Raw genomic sequence first — 18,416 nt, forward strand, 5'->3', positions numbered from 1 at the left:
GTGAGCCAAGATCGTGACAATGCACTCCAGCCTGGGTGACTGAGCAAGACTCTGTCTCAAAAAATAAAAAATAAATTAATTAATTAATGGCCACTAACCTCAAATGGACACTTAATAGTAGCAATCTTACCACATTTCCACAGTTCATTCGCTCCCAAACCCGCCCAGACGACTTAGATATCACTCCTCTCTCTTCCAACCTCCAGCATCTCTTCAATCCCACCATTCTCAGGAAGCAGGTTCCCTGGCAATTTCAACAAGATGAGAGAGTGGTGAGAAGAGATCATCCCTGTGTTCTCACCTCTGCAAGCAAGCACCAGCTTGTGTGCATCTGGGTCCACATACTCCGCCTTCCCTCCAGTCGCTAGCTTTTCCTACATCACTGCACTGTCCCCAACCCTGCCCCCCAGCTTTTCAGTGCATGTGTAAAGTAGACTCAGTTTCTAGGTCTTTACACTTGCTCTTCCTTTCGCTTGGGAGGTTGGGAACTCATCCCTCAGAGTGTGTACTGTGCTTCCTTCCCTTCCTTCAGGACCTCTTGCAGTGAGGTTTTCTCTACCCCTTTAGAAACAGTCATCTCTTCCATTCTCAATCCCTCTTCCCCTGTTTTTTCCATCACTTGTACCACTGCCTCGCATATTTGCGTATTTATTTATTTATTTATTGAGATGGAGTCTCGCTCTGTCGCCCAGGCTGGAGTGCAGCGGCACGATCTCGGCTCACTGCAACCTCTGCCTCCCGGGTTCAAGTGATTCTCCTGCCTCAGCCTCCCAAGTAGCTGGGACTACAGGAACATGCCACCATGCCTGGCTTTTTTTTTTTTTTTGTATTTTTAGTAGAGATGGGGTTTCACCATGCTGGCCAGGCTGGTTTTGAACTCCTGACCTCGTGATCCACCCGCCTTGGCCTCCCAAAGTGCTGGGATTACAGGCATGAACCACCATGTCTGGCCATGTATTTATTTATTATCTGTCTTCCTTAATGAGGGCAGGGATATTTTTCTGCTTGCCACCATGTCCCCTGCTAGAACAGTGCTTCATTTACTCATTCATTCAACAGGTATTTAATATGCCCCTGTTAAATACCAGGCACTGCTCAGGTGCTGAGATTATAGCAATGAACACAGAAGACAAGAAATCCTGCTGTTTTGGCTAAATAATATGGAGACATTTGAGTGAAGACTTGAGGAAGATAAAGGAGTGAGCCACGTAGACATCTGTGGGAAGAGCTGTCCAGGGAGTGCTATGGTTTGAATGCATTCCCCAAAGTTTAGATATTATAAACTCAATCCCCAATGCAACAGTGTTGAGAGGTGAGAACTTCAAGGAGTGATTACGTCATGAGGGCTGTTAAATTAAGTTTAGGCTAAAGCTGCCTCTCTCTCTCTCTCTCTCTCTCTCTCTATATATATATATATATATATATATTTTTTTTTTTTTTTTTTTTTTTTTTTTTTTTTTTGAGCCCAGGCTGGAGTACAATGGCATGATATTGGCTCACTGCAACCTCCGCTTCCCGGGTTCAACTGATTCTCCTGCCTCAGTCTTCCGAGTAGCTGGGATGACAGGCATGCGCCACCAAGTTCAACTAATTTTGTATTTTTAGTAGAGACGAGGTTTCTCCATGTTAGTCAGGCTCATCTCAAACTCTTGACCTCAGGTGATCCGCCCGCCTTGGCCTCCCAAAGTGCTGGGATTACAGGCTCACGTGAGCTACCACGCCCGGCCCATACATATTTTAAGTTAGGCCTAAAGGTTTCTCTGTACACAGCAAACTGTAACCTAACTGGATATGCAAACAGACTGTAACCAACTCTTGTACCAATCACAGAGTTTTGGTCAATCACAGGCAGCCAACTGTTCAAACTGTGTTAAAATAAGGCAAATATTTAGCTCTAACCAATCCAGTTTTTTCTGTACCTCACTCCATTTTCTGTCACTTTTCTTTCTCTGCCCATAAATACCATCTGACCCTGTGGCAGCCCCAGAGTTGCTCTGAAACTATTCTGGTTCTGGGGGCTGCTCAGTTCTCAAATTGCTCTTTGCTCAATTAAACTCTGTTAAATTTAATTTGCCTAAAGTTTTTCTTTTAACAGGGATCTGTCCTCATGAATGGATTAATGGCATTATGGGAGTGCGGTTTGGTATCTTAGGAGTGGATTGCTGATACAAGCATGAGTTTGGCCCTTTTCTACCCTCCCTCTCATGTTCTCTGTCTTGCTATGTGATGCCTTCTGCTATGTTGTGATGAAGGAAGAAGGCCCTCACCAGATGCAGCCCCTTGATTTTGGATTTCTCAGCCCCCAGAGCCATGAGCTAAATTAACTTCTATTGTGTATAAACTACCCAGCTGGTGGTTGTATTGGTCCATTTTCATACTGCTATGAAGAAATACCCAAGACTGGGTAATTTATGAAGAAAACGTGGTTTAGGGCTGGGTGCGGTGGCTCACGCCTGTAATCCCAGCACTTTGAGAGGCCAAGGCAGGCAGATCACCTGAGCTCAGGAGTTCAAGACCAGCCTTGCTAACACAGCAAAACCCCGTCTCTACTAAAAAATACAAAAAAAGATTAGCCAGGCATGGTGGTGCATGCCTGTAGTCCTAGCTACTTGGGAGGCCAAGGAAGGAGAATTGCTTGAACCCTGGAGGCGGAGGTTGCAGTGAGCCGAGGTTGCATCACTGCACTCCAGCCTGGGTGACAGAGTGAGATTCTGTCTCAAAAAGAAAAAAAAAAAAGGTTTAATGGACTCACAGTTTCACATGGCTGGGGAAGCCTCACAATCATGGCAGAAGGTGAAGGAGCAGCAAAGGCACATCTTATGTGGTGGCAGGCAAGAGGGCATGTGCAGGGAAACTGCCCTTTATAAAACCATCAGATTCTCATGAGACTTATTCACTATCACGAGAACAGCATGGGAAGAACCCACCTCCAGGATTCGATTACCTCCCACCAGGTCCCTTCTATGACACGTGGATGTTATGGGAGCTACAATTCAAGATGAGATTTGGGTGGGGACACATAGCCAAACATCAGTGGTATTCTATTACAGCAACACAAAATGAACTCACAAAGGGAGGGAACAGGAACAGCTAGCACATAGATACTGAGGTGAGAATGTGCCCAGATTGTTCCAGAAGAGTGAGGATGCCAGTGTGACTTGGGGAAGTGAGCAAGAGGAAGAGTAGAGGTGCAGGTCAGAGTGGTAAAGGAGGGGAAGGAAAGATTATGTAGAGTCTTGTGCTTATTATGGGAACTTTTATTCTGAGTGAAATGAGGACCCAAGGGAGGAGTTTTAAAAAATTTAATACAATGCTATTAATATACAGTCCATATTTAGGTTTTTATAAAGGTCTCATCAATGTCTTTTTAAAAAGAATATCCAAATTTTTATTATCATTTAAAGAAATAACTTGCACAATGGGCAAAATGAAATTTTATTGCATACATAATAATATTAATAGTTATCATTTAAGACTGCTAGGACTGCACTAAGAAAGGCCATCTAGGCTGGGCGCAATGGGTCATGCCTGTAATCCCAGAAATTTGGGAGGCTGAGACGGGTGGATCACTTGAGGCCAGGAGTTAAGACCAGCCTGGCCAAAATGGTGAAACCCCGTCTCTACTAAAAACACAAAAATTAGATGGACGTGGTGGTGTGTATCTGTAGTCCCAGCTACTCGAGAGGTTGAGGCAGGAGAATTGCTTGAACCCGCAAGGCAAAGGTTGCAGTAAGCCGAGATCGCGCCATTGCATTCCAGCCTGGGCGACCAAGCGAGATTCTGTCTCAAAATTAAATAAATAAATGCCATTTTTGATTTTTTAAAAAATTAACAACTTTAAAATGACAGTTTATAGCTCCCCCTCCCCATTCAGGATCCAGTCAAGGTCTTATACTGCATTTCATTGTCATGCTTTTTCTTAATAGCTTGAGGTAAAATTCACATTCCAAATGATTGATCCATTTAAAGTGTACAATTTAATGGCTTTTGGTATAGCCACGGAGTTGTGCAACCATCACCAGAAACTAGTTTTAGAACAATTTTGTCACCCCATAACCTTTAGCTGTCACTCCCCAAGTTCCTCATTTCCCCAACCCTATGCAAACCACCAATCTACTTTCTGTCTCCATAGCCTTGCCTACTCTGAGCATTTCACATACGTGGAAGAATACAATGTGTGGTCTATCTTCTTTCCCTTCACACGTTTTGAAAGGTTATCCATGTAGCATGCGTCAGTATCAGTACTTCATTCCTTTTTATGGCTGAATAATGTTCTCTTGTATGGGATACTTCATACTATTTATCAAGGGAGGGTTTTCAACAGAGGAGTGGCCTGATCCGAGTGGCATTTAACAAGGTTCACTTTCCTGTTGTTCTAAGGAGCAGAGAATGATCAACTGTGTCAAATGCTGCTTTTAGAGAAAATAAGATGAGGCCCACGAATTGACCAGTAAGTGCTCAAACAGGTTAAGGGCAAAAGGAATTTAATTAGAAGGCATATTCTGATACACATTGCTGGGAGTGATTTTTTTTTTTTTTTTTTTTTGCTTCATGTGAAATTTATTCCTCAAAAAAACCATTTTTTCTAAACATAACTCAACATTATAGTAATTATGCAAGATTTTATGCAGCTTCAAGAGTTAGCCAAGAGAAAAGTTGACTCTTGCAAGAAGATATTTTCAATGTCTATGCAGATCAGGTAGGTAAGAGTTAAGTGCAGGGGAGTTGGCATCATCTAAAAGACTGTAGAAATTGGACCAAAAATGTGGAGTTCTAAAGCAGTATCTCCTTGTGGCATGTCATTATTTGAAGCAACAAGGTTACCTACTCGAATCACTGGATCCTGAGTTGACACAAAACGCATCTGTTGACTCAGGGTTTGTATAAGCACGTGCAGTATTTACTAGGCTATCCAATTCTGGGTACGTACAACTTCTGGGGCCTGCAAATTATTGGAGAGTGAGTGGGGGCAACGAAAACTAGACATAAAAGGGCGCGTCTCGAAAGATAACTGTCAACATGCACTCCACGTTTATAGAACGATTCGGTGGGCGCGGTGGAAGCGTTAATGAACATTTCAGAAAATAAACATATGGAACATCGAAATTCACTTGCAGATAATGGACTAAGTCCGCTCCACCGGGACTAAAAAGGCAGGGTTAGGAAAGCCTGAACGCCGCCACACTGTTTTTTCTCCAGGAAGAAACGGGGCGTGGGGCTGCGGGTAGAAGGGGGTGGCTCCGGCCGCTCCCCCGCGCCGTCCTCCGGCCCCGGCCGCGCTGCGCTCACGCCAGCCGGGCCGGGAATTTGGAGAGGATCCCTGGTCGCGCGGCAGCGGCGGCGGCGCGCGGGTGAGCGGGTGAGCGTGTGAGCGGGCGGGCGGGCGGGCAGTCGAGTGCGCCGGGTATTGGCAGCCGAGGAGTGGAGGCTGGGCGGCTCCGACTCCCTGACGCCAGCGCGACCAGATCAATCCAGGCTCCAGGAGAAAGCAGGCGGGCGGGCGGAGAAAGGAGAGGCCGAGCGGCTCAACCCGGGCCGAGGCTCGGGGAGGGACCCTGGGAGCGGAGCGTGGCGCAGCGCCCAGGCGGCCGGACCCGGGCCGCGGGACCCAGCTCGCCCGGCCACTCGTGCGCCCGCGCGGACGGGCGCGCCGCCAACCCGGTAAAACGAAACAGACCCAAACCCAACTTTCCCTTCATGCCGCGTCCCAGCCCTCCCCTCGGCGCCCCAGGCTTTCCAGCGCCGCCGCCGCCGCCTCTGCACGCGTGGGGCCGCCGCGGTCGTCCTGGGCTCGGGACGCGGGCGTCGGCGGGAAGGGGGCTCTTTCTGCGCGGGGCGGGCCGCGATCCCCCCACCCCCCATGATGGCGCCTCCCGGCCGCTCGGAGGAGCGAACCTGCCACCGCGTCTTCTCGCGCCCAGCCCGCCAGGCTCCCCTGGTGTCTTTGTTGGGTCTTCTGCTGTGGGAAGCCCAGTTCCCGGGCCCCCGAGCCTCGGCTCCTGGGCCTGACCGCGCTGGGACCTCCCCGGCCGCGCTCCCCTTCCGCGCGCTCCTCACATCTCTCCCGTGCTGCCGCTGGGCCGAGGCCCGTTCGCGCGGCCAGCGGACCCATTGTGTCCCCCGCGCCGGCGGGGCGATCCCTGCGGGAGCTGGAGGACGACCGCCGGCGCTGCTCTCCAAGGCGCCTGGTGGAGCGGGTCTCGCGGGCGGGGGACCCCGGCGCTCCGGGTCCCTCCACATCCCGCACAGGTTTCCTTCTCGGCCCCAGCGAGCCTCTTTGGGGTCGAGGTCAAGGAAAGTTCGCACCGAAATCCCCTCTAATTTATTCAGAGGTTTGGCGGCGGCGCGTAATTTTTCCCCCTCTTCCGCCTACACCCGCTGCGTCTCCTGGTGTCTCATTCCTTTCCCTTTACCGGAGTCGATTGCCTCACTGCATGTGTATTCGTGAGTTCGCGGTTGAACAACTGTTCCTTTACTCTGCTCCCTGTCTTTGTTAGTGTTTCTCGGGGTTGTTTCTGTAGGAAGGTGGGGGTGGTGGGCGTGAGAGACAGACGTGGGCTCTAGTTTCTGAATCTGTGTGAAGGTTTTAAAGGGAGAACGTTTTCTTGATGTGCTTTAGGAGGGGAGGAGGAACAAATGCCTGCCAGATCTCACAGCTACAGTAGCTGAGCTTTTGTTTATTTTGAAGCGCATGCAATTTTTAAATACACGGTGCAAGATAACCAGTAAAGGCGCGTTCCTTCTGAAAATCGAGGCCGGTCTCAGAACCATCTCCTGAGAAGGCATCGTTTTCGTGAGTGCTGAGACAACTGTCTTTTTTTCTCTGCCCTCCCCCCTCTTTTCTTTCCATTGTATCTGAAGTTTCAAAGTACATGGAATGATACAGAAGTTGCATGATTTCTGTTATGTCTTCCTGTTGCTGAAACTCTCAGCCGCTAAATCTCAGAATGCCTTTATTTTAGAACATCTCTGGGTCTAATTGCCTGTTGTGGATAACTTGCCCACATCTCAGTAACACAATGAGAAAACTGTTCCCTGCCCATGTTGATTTTTCAAATTGTTTGTAATTACTTTAAATTGTATTGAAGGTAGGTGAACTGTATTAAAAAAGAATCGGAGCAGAAGTGTTCACTGCCCCAGCATTTTCAATTGGTATAAATATTGTTGCATCAGTGTTATTCTGATGTAGGTGCCAGATCTAAATATGCTGTACTGATTAAAGTGTTTGTTCTGCCCTCTCCCACTCTCTTTCCCATTTGCAGTTATTTGCTATTTCTGTGCAGGTGGTGTATCATTGGTGTGATACTGCAGTTCTTAGGAATGTGTAACTAGGGTCGTGAGAGATGATTTTTCTGGAGGTGGGTGATGCCAGAGCCTCTAGAGGATCCAGGCAGGATCGGGTTTCTTCTGAGGGTAGGGATTTGTCCTTGATTTAGTTTTGACCCCTACAACCATAGGTATATAACTAAATACATTTTACCTCTTGCAGTATCCTTTGGTTTCGTATCCTTGAGGAGCTGATGACCTTTGTGTTTTAGAGAAATGACAATTTTTAGGCAATTAAAGACATTGACCTCTTACACTTCTTGGAATTTAATTTTATTTCTACCAAGTTCATTAAGGCATTAAGAGGAAGTTGTCACATTTTCTCAACTACGTGTATTACATTTATTAGTTAAAAACTAAATTTCACTTTGTAATTTTGATTTCTAGCAATTCTGGGTTAAATATAAAATCTAATAACTTAGTAGATTGGAAAAAGAAGTAACTTGGGTATAATTAGACTAATGTTTAAGCTGCAGTAGCCTACATAATCAAGGCCAAATGTGTGTGTATAAAAGATCTCATTTGTGTAGTCTTACAAGGCTAATGGAGGCATCACTGAGGCTTTATAAATAATGTAAGTTGGGTATAATGTAGAGTCTCCAGAGACGGCAGAGAAAGCATCATTACCAGCCTTTTCAACCTGCTTGAGATCTTAAATTGATTTACAGCACTGAACTGGTGCAAAATGATACATCAGGATGACATGGGGTCAGCCTGTAAAAATCTATGATGTCAGCCTATTAGTTCAGTCATCATAATTAAACCATATTACAGGGGTAGCTGAGCAGGAGTCTGGCGTTATACTTCAGATATGGGTGGTACATGGGTTTTGTTCATAGTGGAAAGGCTGAGATGGCCAGGGACACCAGTGCGCGTGAAAGAGGGAAAAGGCTTACAGAACTATGAATTTCTGTAGAAAAATTTAAGATAAATGCAGAGATATTCAGTCTGAATTGTATAAGTAGCTTTTCATTTGGTAGAGGAGAAACAGATGCTTTAGGGATGCTGATAAGGACCTTTGCAGCTGTGATATGTGTACTGAATGCTTCATGTGAGTTTGAATTTAACTTGGCCTTAGGGACCTTCTAAAATATCAGTGGACCACGTACTTAACTCTGATCCTTTTATTACCCCTGAATTTTCACTGTATTGATGTATCAACTGACATGTTATTTCTTTAACTAGTCAAACTTACCAGGCCTATACCAGAAACAAAGATATTTGAATTGAACATATAAATAGTTCAGGAAAAGAAGATCCTTATTTTGCTTAAATTTCTGACAATCCTTATTTAGCATATGGATTATCTAGGGCTCTGCTATCCTAGCCATAGTCACATGTAGCTTTTTTGAAATTTTATTTTATTCTGTTTTTTTTGAGACAGAGTCTCGCTCTGTTACCCAGGCTGGAGTGCAGTGGCACGATCATGGCTCACTGCAGCCTCGACCTCCCAGGCCCAGGCAATCCTCCCACTTCAGCCTCCCAGGTTGCTGGGACTACAGGCACTGCCACCACGTCTGCCTGACTAATTTGTTTTTGTATTTCTTGTAGAGACAGGTTTCGTCATGTTGCCCAGGCTGGTCTCAAACTCCTGGGCTCGAGCTGTTCTCCCGCCTCAGCCTCCCGAAGTGTTGGGGTTACAGGTGTGAGCCACTGCACTTGGCTACGTATAGCTGTTTAAGTTTAAATTAAAATTAAATAAAAATTCATTTTCTCAGCACTAGCCACATTTCAAATGCTTAGTAGCTGCTTGTGGTTAGTGGCTGCCATACTGGACAGCGTATATATAGTATAGTTCCATCATCACAGAAGGTTCTGCTAGCCAGTGCCACCCCAGGACCTTTACTTCATCTCACTTGTTACCTCTACTAATGAGTTTGTGAAGTCAAAGATGGAAAGACATATATAAACTAATTTTATCACTAACTAGCTGTTCTTTTTAAAATAAAACACAGTTTGGAAGGGACAGTTGAAGCTACTGGATAAAAGGAGTTTGACTTTTCTGTAGATGTTATTTATTATTAGTGTCATCGATTCTAATTTGGTTTAGAGCCTTAGAGAGGAGAAATAATTGTAGCTAACCTTTTTTTCTGAATTTTTACTGTATGTATGCCAGGCATTGTTTATAATACCCGTATCTCATTTAAGCCTCAAAACTTCCATAAGTACTGTTGTTGTCACATTTTACAGGTAAAGAAACTGAGGTCAGAATGATGCTTCAGGCGGTATAGTGAACAATTATGATTTCTAATCTTACCTGGGATATGATCGAGGTCGTCCAACTGTAGAAACTCTATCTTAACTATGTTTTTTGGTCCTTCATTCGGAAGACCCAAATCGTCATTGTTCTGCTGTGCTTTTCTATGCCAGTATAGACGACTTGGCTTGTGTCTTTTGTAGGTCTTTAAATAAATTTACCTTCTGTTGTGCCTTTCTGGGCTATCTTCTTTTTTTGTAAGTGTTTAAGAAAGGAAAAATAATGCTCATCTAAGCAGTACATAATTTGAAGAATAAATCTGGCATGAAAATAATGCATTTCAATAATGCATTATTCAACTAATAATGCCAAATTAGTTTTATCTCTGCTTTTCTGTGTAATTCTTGTCACTTTCCTCGTGCATTTTCTTACATAATCACAAACTGATATTAAGTTAGGAGGAAAGTTGTAGTAATTCAGTTTGTCTGTCTTACCAAAATTAGTCTGTCTTCCCTGAGATGTTAAACACTGTAAGAATAGTAATTGCAAATTCATTGGGGATTTTTAAAAAAACATTTAACATCTGTTTTTATAAATGTTTTACAAGGTCAGGGCTGTTTAAGAATCTGATGAAACTATGGATCTTGTATCTTCTTATTCCCACCTTCCTATCCCAAAATGCTTATATGCCATGGTGAGTTAATATGTATACTTAACTATCCAAATCTCATGGTCTTTCGGGTGAAATATGTCCATGGGACTGCCCTGCCAAGTGCTTTCATAAACATTAAGATTTGTAATTTCCTTTACAGAGAATAGAGATATTTAGTATTAAAAGTTGCTTTAAAGATTTTCTAATCTGGTTGGTTCATATCAAGGTGAACAATCTGAAGTCCAGAGAAGGTAACTGACATCGAAAGTTACCTGTCTAGTGATTGGAAAAGGGAAAGCCAAGATCTGGACTCTTCTTAGCATTAAGTGCCCTTTTGTTTTTGGGGTTTTTTTCCCCGTACCATGCTCACTATATTTCTGAGGCTTTGGTGTGAGCATATCCAGTGTAATTTAGGGAAGGGAGGAAAGAATTTTTTGGCCTGTTAGCGACTTTTGATACCTAACATTGTTTGAGCTAAGTAGGAATCAAATCTGACAACCGGAGATAAATGCTTATTTTCTACATATTAAAATTGATTCTTTCTCATTCTGGAGATGGAAAAGAAAAGCCCTATATCTGATTTAATCAATGGGACCTTATTAGAAAATGGGAGATCCAAGATTGTACAAAGTTCAAATTAAAGCAGGCAACTCTGACATTTAGCAAAATATACGAATCTCCTCTTGACTCTCAAAAACAGATCACATTCCTAACCAAAAGCTAAAGTTTGGGGTATTTAGGGAATACTAGGGAGCTAGGGAGTCCTAGGGTGAGAGTTGGACAGGTCTGAGGAGAAAAAGGATAATTTAAATATAAAAAAGTGGAGAAAATCGGTTTTAAGTCATAGTGTGTCTTTGAGGTTGATGAAATGTTCTGCTACTTCTATATGTGGTTTTACTCTTTGGTACCAAGATTTTAGGACATACTTTGATAACAAATAGGGGCATCTCCTCTTTGCCCCAATCTGAAACCTCTTGACCCTTTATTTTCCTTTCCTGCTGTTATCTGGTAGTACAAATAGTCAGTCTAATCTGTTGATCTGTCATCTGATTTGCAGCAAAAATACCTGAAGTATTTTCATCACTCCACTGTAGCCACCTTTAAAAAGAAAAGGAAAGAGAAGAAAAAGGCAGAGCCAAATAGTATTAATGTAATTGCTTAAAAGCTAAATTAAAATACTCGCTGTGTGTTATTAAGATGGTGTCAGTTTTAGAGGTGCAGGGCTAGTCCTATATGCAAAACAGTAATGTCTATAGCTATTGCGGGCTGACTTGCAGAAATGAGGGGCTTCTCTAGAACATTCATTTGCATAAAGGAAACTATCTTTCAGAAAAGAAAAGCCAAAAGTTTCACAAGCAGTTTCACTCCAGTGACTACATCAGAGTTTTAGTAAGGTACTGGGAACTACGCTATTTGAACAGTTCAGCATCTTTATAATTTTTGTTATAAGCTAAAATCTGAACTTTAGGGAAGACTCTCTCTTGAAAATAAAGCATTAAATCCTCTAAGGTGTGAGGAAGTCCTTACCTGGTGATTCTCCCAAATCTCTTCTCTGTTCTTAGTGTTTGAAAAAGGAGCTTTTTTTTTTTTTTTTCAATAAGAACCAAGGTTTGCAGTATAGATTGGTTTCTTAACAAATTTTTTTTTTGAGACAATAAGCCTGGATCTGAAGAAAGAACATACAATTGTTAATTATGCATCTATATACTTTTGAGTTCAGGATGTAAATGAATATTCACTAGGGCCTGTTTGGGAAGAGGAGGAGAGAGGGGTCTCTCTGTTGATTCAGAATATATTTTTGTACATAAGTTTTAATGCTTTATTTGTAGTTTCCCCTTAATTGCAGGGCTGCTGTACTGTGGATATTTTGCTCTACAATCTGAGATTGTTAGGGTATAGTTACTCAAACTATTCATTTATTATCCTCTCCCTGTCTTTTTTTTTTTTTTTTGTGGTTTCTTTGTGGTGTGCTTATGCAAAGTAGAAGTATTCCAGACCTTTATAGCTTTTTTCTTTTAGTTTCAAACACTGCTAGAAAAAAGCTGACGGGGAGACTCTCTCAACTGTTATAATTAGGCATTAATTAAGCCATTATTCAGTTAACTAAATGCAAGATCTTTTGTTTGTTTAGATTGAAAAGAAACGTATCTTTTTAATGAAGGAGGGATATTAAATGGGCCGTTATTTGATCATTTTGCTGCAGTATTGTAATAAGTATATGCTTCATTTATTCCCTGAATATTTATTAGTTCTGAGGCTCAATAATTAGAGGATACACAAACATGAAAAATTAAATGCAGCAACATTATAAGAGCTGTTACAAGGTAGTATAGGAGTAAATTGTACAGACAGCTCACATCAGGACCACTGTGGCCTGGAAGGACATGTGAGTTTGCATAGGCAGAAGGAAGAGGGACATTATAGGCAGAGTAATGGCATGAAAAACCTGGGAGATAAGCATGAGTGTTGAGTATCTGTAGAGCAGCACTGTCCAATAGAATTTCTGCAGTGATGGAAATGTTCCACATCTGGCTAATACAGTAGCTATAGCCATACATGGAAGAGCATTTTTTAAAAAATTAATTTATGTTTCAGTAGCCATATGTGGTTATCATATCAAATAGCACGGATCCAGAGGCAGTGAGCAGCCCTGCCTGACCTCAGTGGCTGTTCCTCATGGAGCCTAGTATGGTGGTGTGGAGGAGATGCTCAGAAAGGTTGAGTTCCAGTGAGAATTTTAGGGCCTTAGAGTGCCAGAATAAGGAAACATTGGGAAGTCACTGAAAGTGTTTGAACATGCAGTTTGCACTGGAGGGATAGAGCCCAGTGCCAGGAGATCAATAAGAAAGCTATTGAGTTATGTATGAGATGATAAATCTCTGGTAAAGGTAGACATGGAAAGAGAAGGATTAAAAAAAAAACAAAAACAAAAAACCATGAAGGCTTGGTAATTACATGGCTATAAAGTAATGAGAAAGAGATGTCGGAGATATATCCTTAAGTTTCTAACCTTGGTGGCTGGAAAACTAATAAAGGTGTTACTTAAGAATAGGGAAGAGCTGGTTGTAGAAGGAATAAAAATTGTGCAAATGATAAATTAGACGATGTGTTAAATTTAACATGCGATATCTAAGTCAAAGTATGCTACAGGCAGGTTGGAGATAAGGTTTGGGAGGACTTGAAAGCTTTACGTTAGACTCTCTGCAGTCATCTACTGGGTATTCTGAGAGAACCACAAAGAGAGAAAGAACTGGTGGATCGAATCTTCCACTGGAGCCCACAGTTAGCAATTAATAGAAGGAAGAGGCTAATTTGAAGTAGACTGTCTGAGAGGCTGTTTGACATAGACCAAAGGAGAAACTGGAAGAAAGACATGGGGTCAGAGGAGTGGGGAAACCGGGAAGCCACTGGAAGAGAGATTCTAGAAGTAGGTTTGGAGGGGAAAATGTACAGTTCAGGGTGAAGGAGAAGTAGTCAGATAATCACGTGAATGCAATTTCAGAGAAGACTGAATACGTTAAGAAGTGAGAAATAAAGTCTTATATTGCCTTAAGTGACTTGAATTTTAAGATAGATGAGACCTCTTCATATTTGAAGGTTGAGGGGAAGAAGTCAGTGGACAGAGAGCAATTAGAGGTGATGGAGTTAGCAATCTGGAGCACAAGTGACAAAATGTTGACCCTGGTAAGGAGGGAGAGTTGTCTGAGAAAGAAACAGAATGGGGTCCGAGTGAGAGGAAAGCATGTGGCAGAGCTCCTGTGCACTTTTGCTGATTTTCCTGTATTGTTGGAGGTAAGTCCTTTCACTGGGATGTTGAGGAGGAAGATCAGCACATGGTAAGGGAAGAAGAACCACCGTAGGTAGTGTGCCAGGAAATCTGTAGAGAAGTCATATTCTAAACAATTGGGGGGAAACCTGGGGTGAAGTGTGGTGAGGCTGCTGTATAGGAGACTAGGTTGTTACTTTTTGGTATCACTTTGTGGCCTGGTAGGCTTAGGGATAGCAAATGGGTTCAGAGATAAGGCTCTAGAGTCAGATTGCCTGGGTGTAAGACCAAGCCCTAACACTTGTTTTATAAGAAGCCTGATGAACTAAATGAATTGAGAAGAGGTAAGCAATGAGAATCTTGGTAACGAAGTAGTGAAATATCAAGTTTGGGAATTTGTAGATAGAGCATTTCCCTAACAATTCTAGATAAAGGTTTCTAAGAAAAGTATAGAAATTGAACTAACAGACGAATCCCTTTTATGATTTTAAAGGTTATTTAAGTTAATTAGAACTTAAATAAGTATTGTATTCTGAATTTTTCTGTGGCTTTTCTTATAGCATTCATTACGGTTAAAAACATTTCTTTTTCATTAAACCAATACATGCTTAATGCAGAAAGATTCTGCAGTGGATTCTTGTCATAGCGTTAAAAGGAAAGGGGAGATTGATTTATGCCATTGGGGGGAGGGTTATTAATAGCCAGCCACAGAACCCTTCAAAATGTGGCTCCAAAGGCAGAAACAATAAAGGAAACTTTTTATAGATTTGATAGCATTTATTATGTGACGAAACATACTCAGAAACAAAACCTGCAAGACAGATAAAGAGATTTGCAACAAGATATTGTTCTTTGCAAGAGAGACTTATATCAATAGGAAGCACCACCCCAATAGAAAAATTGGTAATGGACGTGAACAAGCATTTCACAAGCAAATGAAATGCCAGCTGCTGACAGGAAGGTTCTGCGCCTGTAATCCCAGCTACTCTGGAGGATGAGGCAAAAGGATCACTTAAACCCAGCAGTTCAAGGCTGCAGTGAGCTATAATTGTGTCACTGCACTCCAGTCTGGGCAACAGAGCAAGACTGTCTCAAGAAAAAGGAAAAAAGAAGTACAAACTGCTAATGAACGCACAATGTTTTGGTTATGTCCTGGCTCAGACTCTTGATTGAAATGGGGATGATGTCTTCCTTTTTCCTGTATTTTGTTATTCTTTGTATACTAGGAAGTATCAGTCTGGGAAGACTGGGCTTTTCTCATTTAAGGAAAGGAAGCCCGAATTTCCCAGCCTCCTAGGAGAATCTGGAGTGTCAAGGAGGTACGACATATATATAAAGTAGAGTTTAAGAGGCAGGCACCCTGCTTCCCTCCATAACATGGTTTTCGTCCAGGAGTTTCCTTATTACAATGTGAGGGGCTATCAGTTATACAGTTTCTTAGTCACCTGGCGTAGATGATGAACCTTGAAGACACCAGTGCTTCCTAGAGCATATTGAAATAGGCCCCTTTCTCTCCTACCTGAATTGTGGTATTAGATTTTATAGTGGCATTTACTCATTGATGTGAGATGCAGTGATGGTCTTGGAGTATAGTTTTGATTATTGAGATGGATGAGTTTATGAGGTATTAAATAAAGTGAGAAAAGTTCCCCTTGTAGTAAAGTCTTATAATGTTTTAAAAAAACGTAAAAGTTAGGCATCAGTGTTTAATTTTACAAATTTTTTTTAAAGGATAATAGAGGTCATGGGTTTTCTGTCAGTAGAAAACTCAAACTGTTTTTCCCTCTGCTCTCACACTACAACAGTCAACACAAAATACTTTTGTGACTAAATGTGTGTGGGTTTTTCCCTACACACCAAACACTGGCTGGGCTGGGTGTCTTCCAATTCAATTTTGACACTATCTGGAGATAGCCTCAGATCCCACAGATTGAGGATTCAGTCCCACCCACCTCCAACATAAGTCCAGGCTTCTGGGACTTCTGGCTGACCAGCTTCGAGTTGGGGCTCCTATGACTCCACTCTTTGGATTCAATTAATTTGCTAGAATGGCTTACAGAGTTCGGGGAAACTTACATTTACTTATTTATTCTAACGATATTAAAAAGGGTACCGATGAAGAGATGCATAGGGCAAGGTGTGGAGGAAGGGGCATGGAGCTTCCATGCCTAACCTGGGCGTGCCACGCTTCAGGAAGCTCTGCGTGTTCAGCTGTCCAGAAGCTCTCTGAACCTTATCCTCTTGGTTTTTTATGGGGCTTCATTTTATAGGCATGATTGATTATACCATTGGCCACTGATGATCAACTTAACCTTCAGCCCCTTGCCCCCACCCTTGAGGTTGGAGGGTGGGGCTGAAAGTCTCAATCCTCTAATCCTGCCACCATCCTAAAGCTAGTTAGGGGCTGCCAGCCAACAGTCAATCATTAGCATACAAAAAGACATCACTTTGGAGTCTCCAAGGATTTTAGGAGCTGTATGCCAGAAACAAGGTTGAAGCCCAAATATATATTTTACAGTACCGCAGGTTTAAAAGGCTATTCATATGCCGCCCATAAGGGAATGAGTCTGCTGGTTATTGGTAGGATCCGTACCTAACTGAATTACATTCAGTCTTAAGTGGGTTCTTACCTTGCCACTAGACAGAATCAGAATTTGTCTGCGTCTTCTGTCTTACCATCTCCTTTCTTTTAAATGACCTGCAAACATTTTAAAGTTGGATAAAAAAGGCTTTTAAATCTCACCTTCAGGCTCACAACTTGGCCCACTAGCATCCCCTGCCCATCCTTAAGTCCTTTCTGAGTGAGTTGTGACTGGGAGTACGGGCCCTGAAGTGATGTGCATTGGTGAGACTTGTCACTCAAACTCTTTGAGCTAAGTGGTAGAGGGAGGAGAAATGCCAGGAAAATCAGTCTTAATTTTATCAGAGACAGTAGTTTTTCATGAAAGAGAATAATGATACAGTGGATATTGCTGTAGAAATTATACAGCTGGTTGTGTATAGCTTGCCATCTCATCTATTACAGCTTCCTGTTTTGCTTTTTGCCCATTGCTGGCTTTGCAGTCCAACATATTTAATAACAACCTCTTTATTTTTCATGTGTTTATGTTTGTGTGCTCAGGACTTCTATTTAGTTTATTCAAGCTTGAGGGAATATTTGATTAGTTTTAAATGTTTTTCTGTTAACTGTGAACAAAATTAACTTGATTATCATTTAAACGTTGGCACAAAAACTGTATAGCATTTATTCGCATTTATTTATAGCATATATTTGCTGAAGAGTTTTGTCAATTTGTGTGGGCTGAGATGTTCTGTATTCTAGAAAAGGCTCCTTTAAAAGGGGTGTGTCCTCACCGTGGAGTTCTCCTTTTTTGTTAAGCTGATATTAATCAATTCAGCAAGTATTTCATGCATTCCTGCTGTGCATCCAGCACTGGACTATGTTTTGGGTGGGATAGAGAAAACTGTAAGTCATTTTCTGCCCTGAAGAAGCAATCTAATTGGTAAGAGGAGATTGTGCATTTGAAGCTGTTTCACTTCAAAATCAAGGGATTGGGGAAAAAAGTCTGATGCATTTGGTAGAGCTTTTTGCCTCTGGCCCACTTCTACCTTCGTTTACTCTTTATTTATTAAGTTTTTTTGAGATAGAGTCTCACCCTGTTGCCCAGGCTGGAGTGCAGTGGTGTGATCTCGGCTCACTGCAACCTCCGCCTCCCAGGCTCTAGTGATTCTCCTGCCTCAGCCTCCTGAGTAGCTGGGATTACAGGTGCCCGCCACCATGCCCAGCTAGTTTTTGTATTTTAGTAGAGGCGGGGTTTCACCATGTTGGCCAGGCTGGTCTCGAACCCCTGACTTTGGGACCCACCTGCCTCTCCCTCCCAAAGTGCTGGGATTACAGGCGTGAGCCACTGCGCCCGGCCCCAGTTCATTCTTTCAGCAAGGTTTTGAGTGTCTGTATTTTTATTTATGCTTATGTTCATAGTGTATCTCTTAGACAGCTTGATAAAGTTGGGGATAAGAAATTGTAAGTATAGGACCTGCACTGAGAATCTTCTAACTTTAAGGAACAATACAAACCTGCTTGTCTAGTCTAGCATCTGTTGTAATGCCTTTTACTACAATTACCTTATTAACTCTTTAGACTGAGTTCCTTGAGGGTATGGCCAGTGTCTTTATGATCTTTGTGTTAGCACAGTGCCTAGTGCAGTGGTTCTCCCTTGTCTACTCATCAAAATCATATGAACAGCTACCACCACAAAAATGCCTGGGCCCATCCTATTGAAGGGTTATGGTAAGGAAGCTTTTAAAAATATTGTTAATATCCAGCAATATTAAGAACGGTTGGGCTGGCACACAGTAGGTACTTGATGAGTGAATTTTTTCATTTTGCTGTTTTTAGAATTACATCAGGAAACATGGTATGTCGTGAGTTCATCGTAGTTATGAACCATGTCTTTTATACTCTGTAGCACCCA

The 18,416-nt window shown here is 42.5% G+C and overlaps 1 protein-coding gene across 5 annotated transcripts in view; it reads left to right on the forward strand.

The window, feature by feature from the left end:
- Positions 1 to 5,144: 5,144 nt before the first annotated feature.
- The window catches only part of SMAD1 (SMAD family member 1), a 77,305-nt gene continuing 64,033 nt past the window's right edge, over positions 5,145 to 18,416 (forward strand). Inside the window, exon 1 of one of the 5 annotated variants that reach the window (XM_058436787.1) lies at positions 5,145 to 5,359. The gene's annotated coding sequence lies outside the window, so the exon portion shown is untranslated. The other 4 variants (XM_058436788.1, XM_032147828.2, XM_032147832.2 and 1 more) reach the window with 4 other exon arrangements.

Source organism: Hylobates moloch, unplaced genomic scaffold (genome assembly GCF_009828535.3).
Source record: "Hylobates moloch isolate HMO894 unplaced genomic scaffold, HMol_V3 SCAFFOLD_3, whole genome shotgun sequence".
NCBI classification, from domain to species: Eukaryota; Metazoa; Chordata; class Mammalia; order Primates; family Hylobatidae; genus Hylobates; species Hylobates moloch.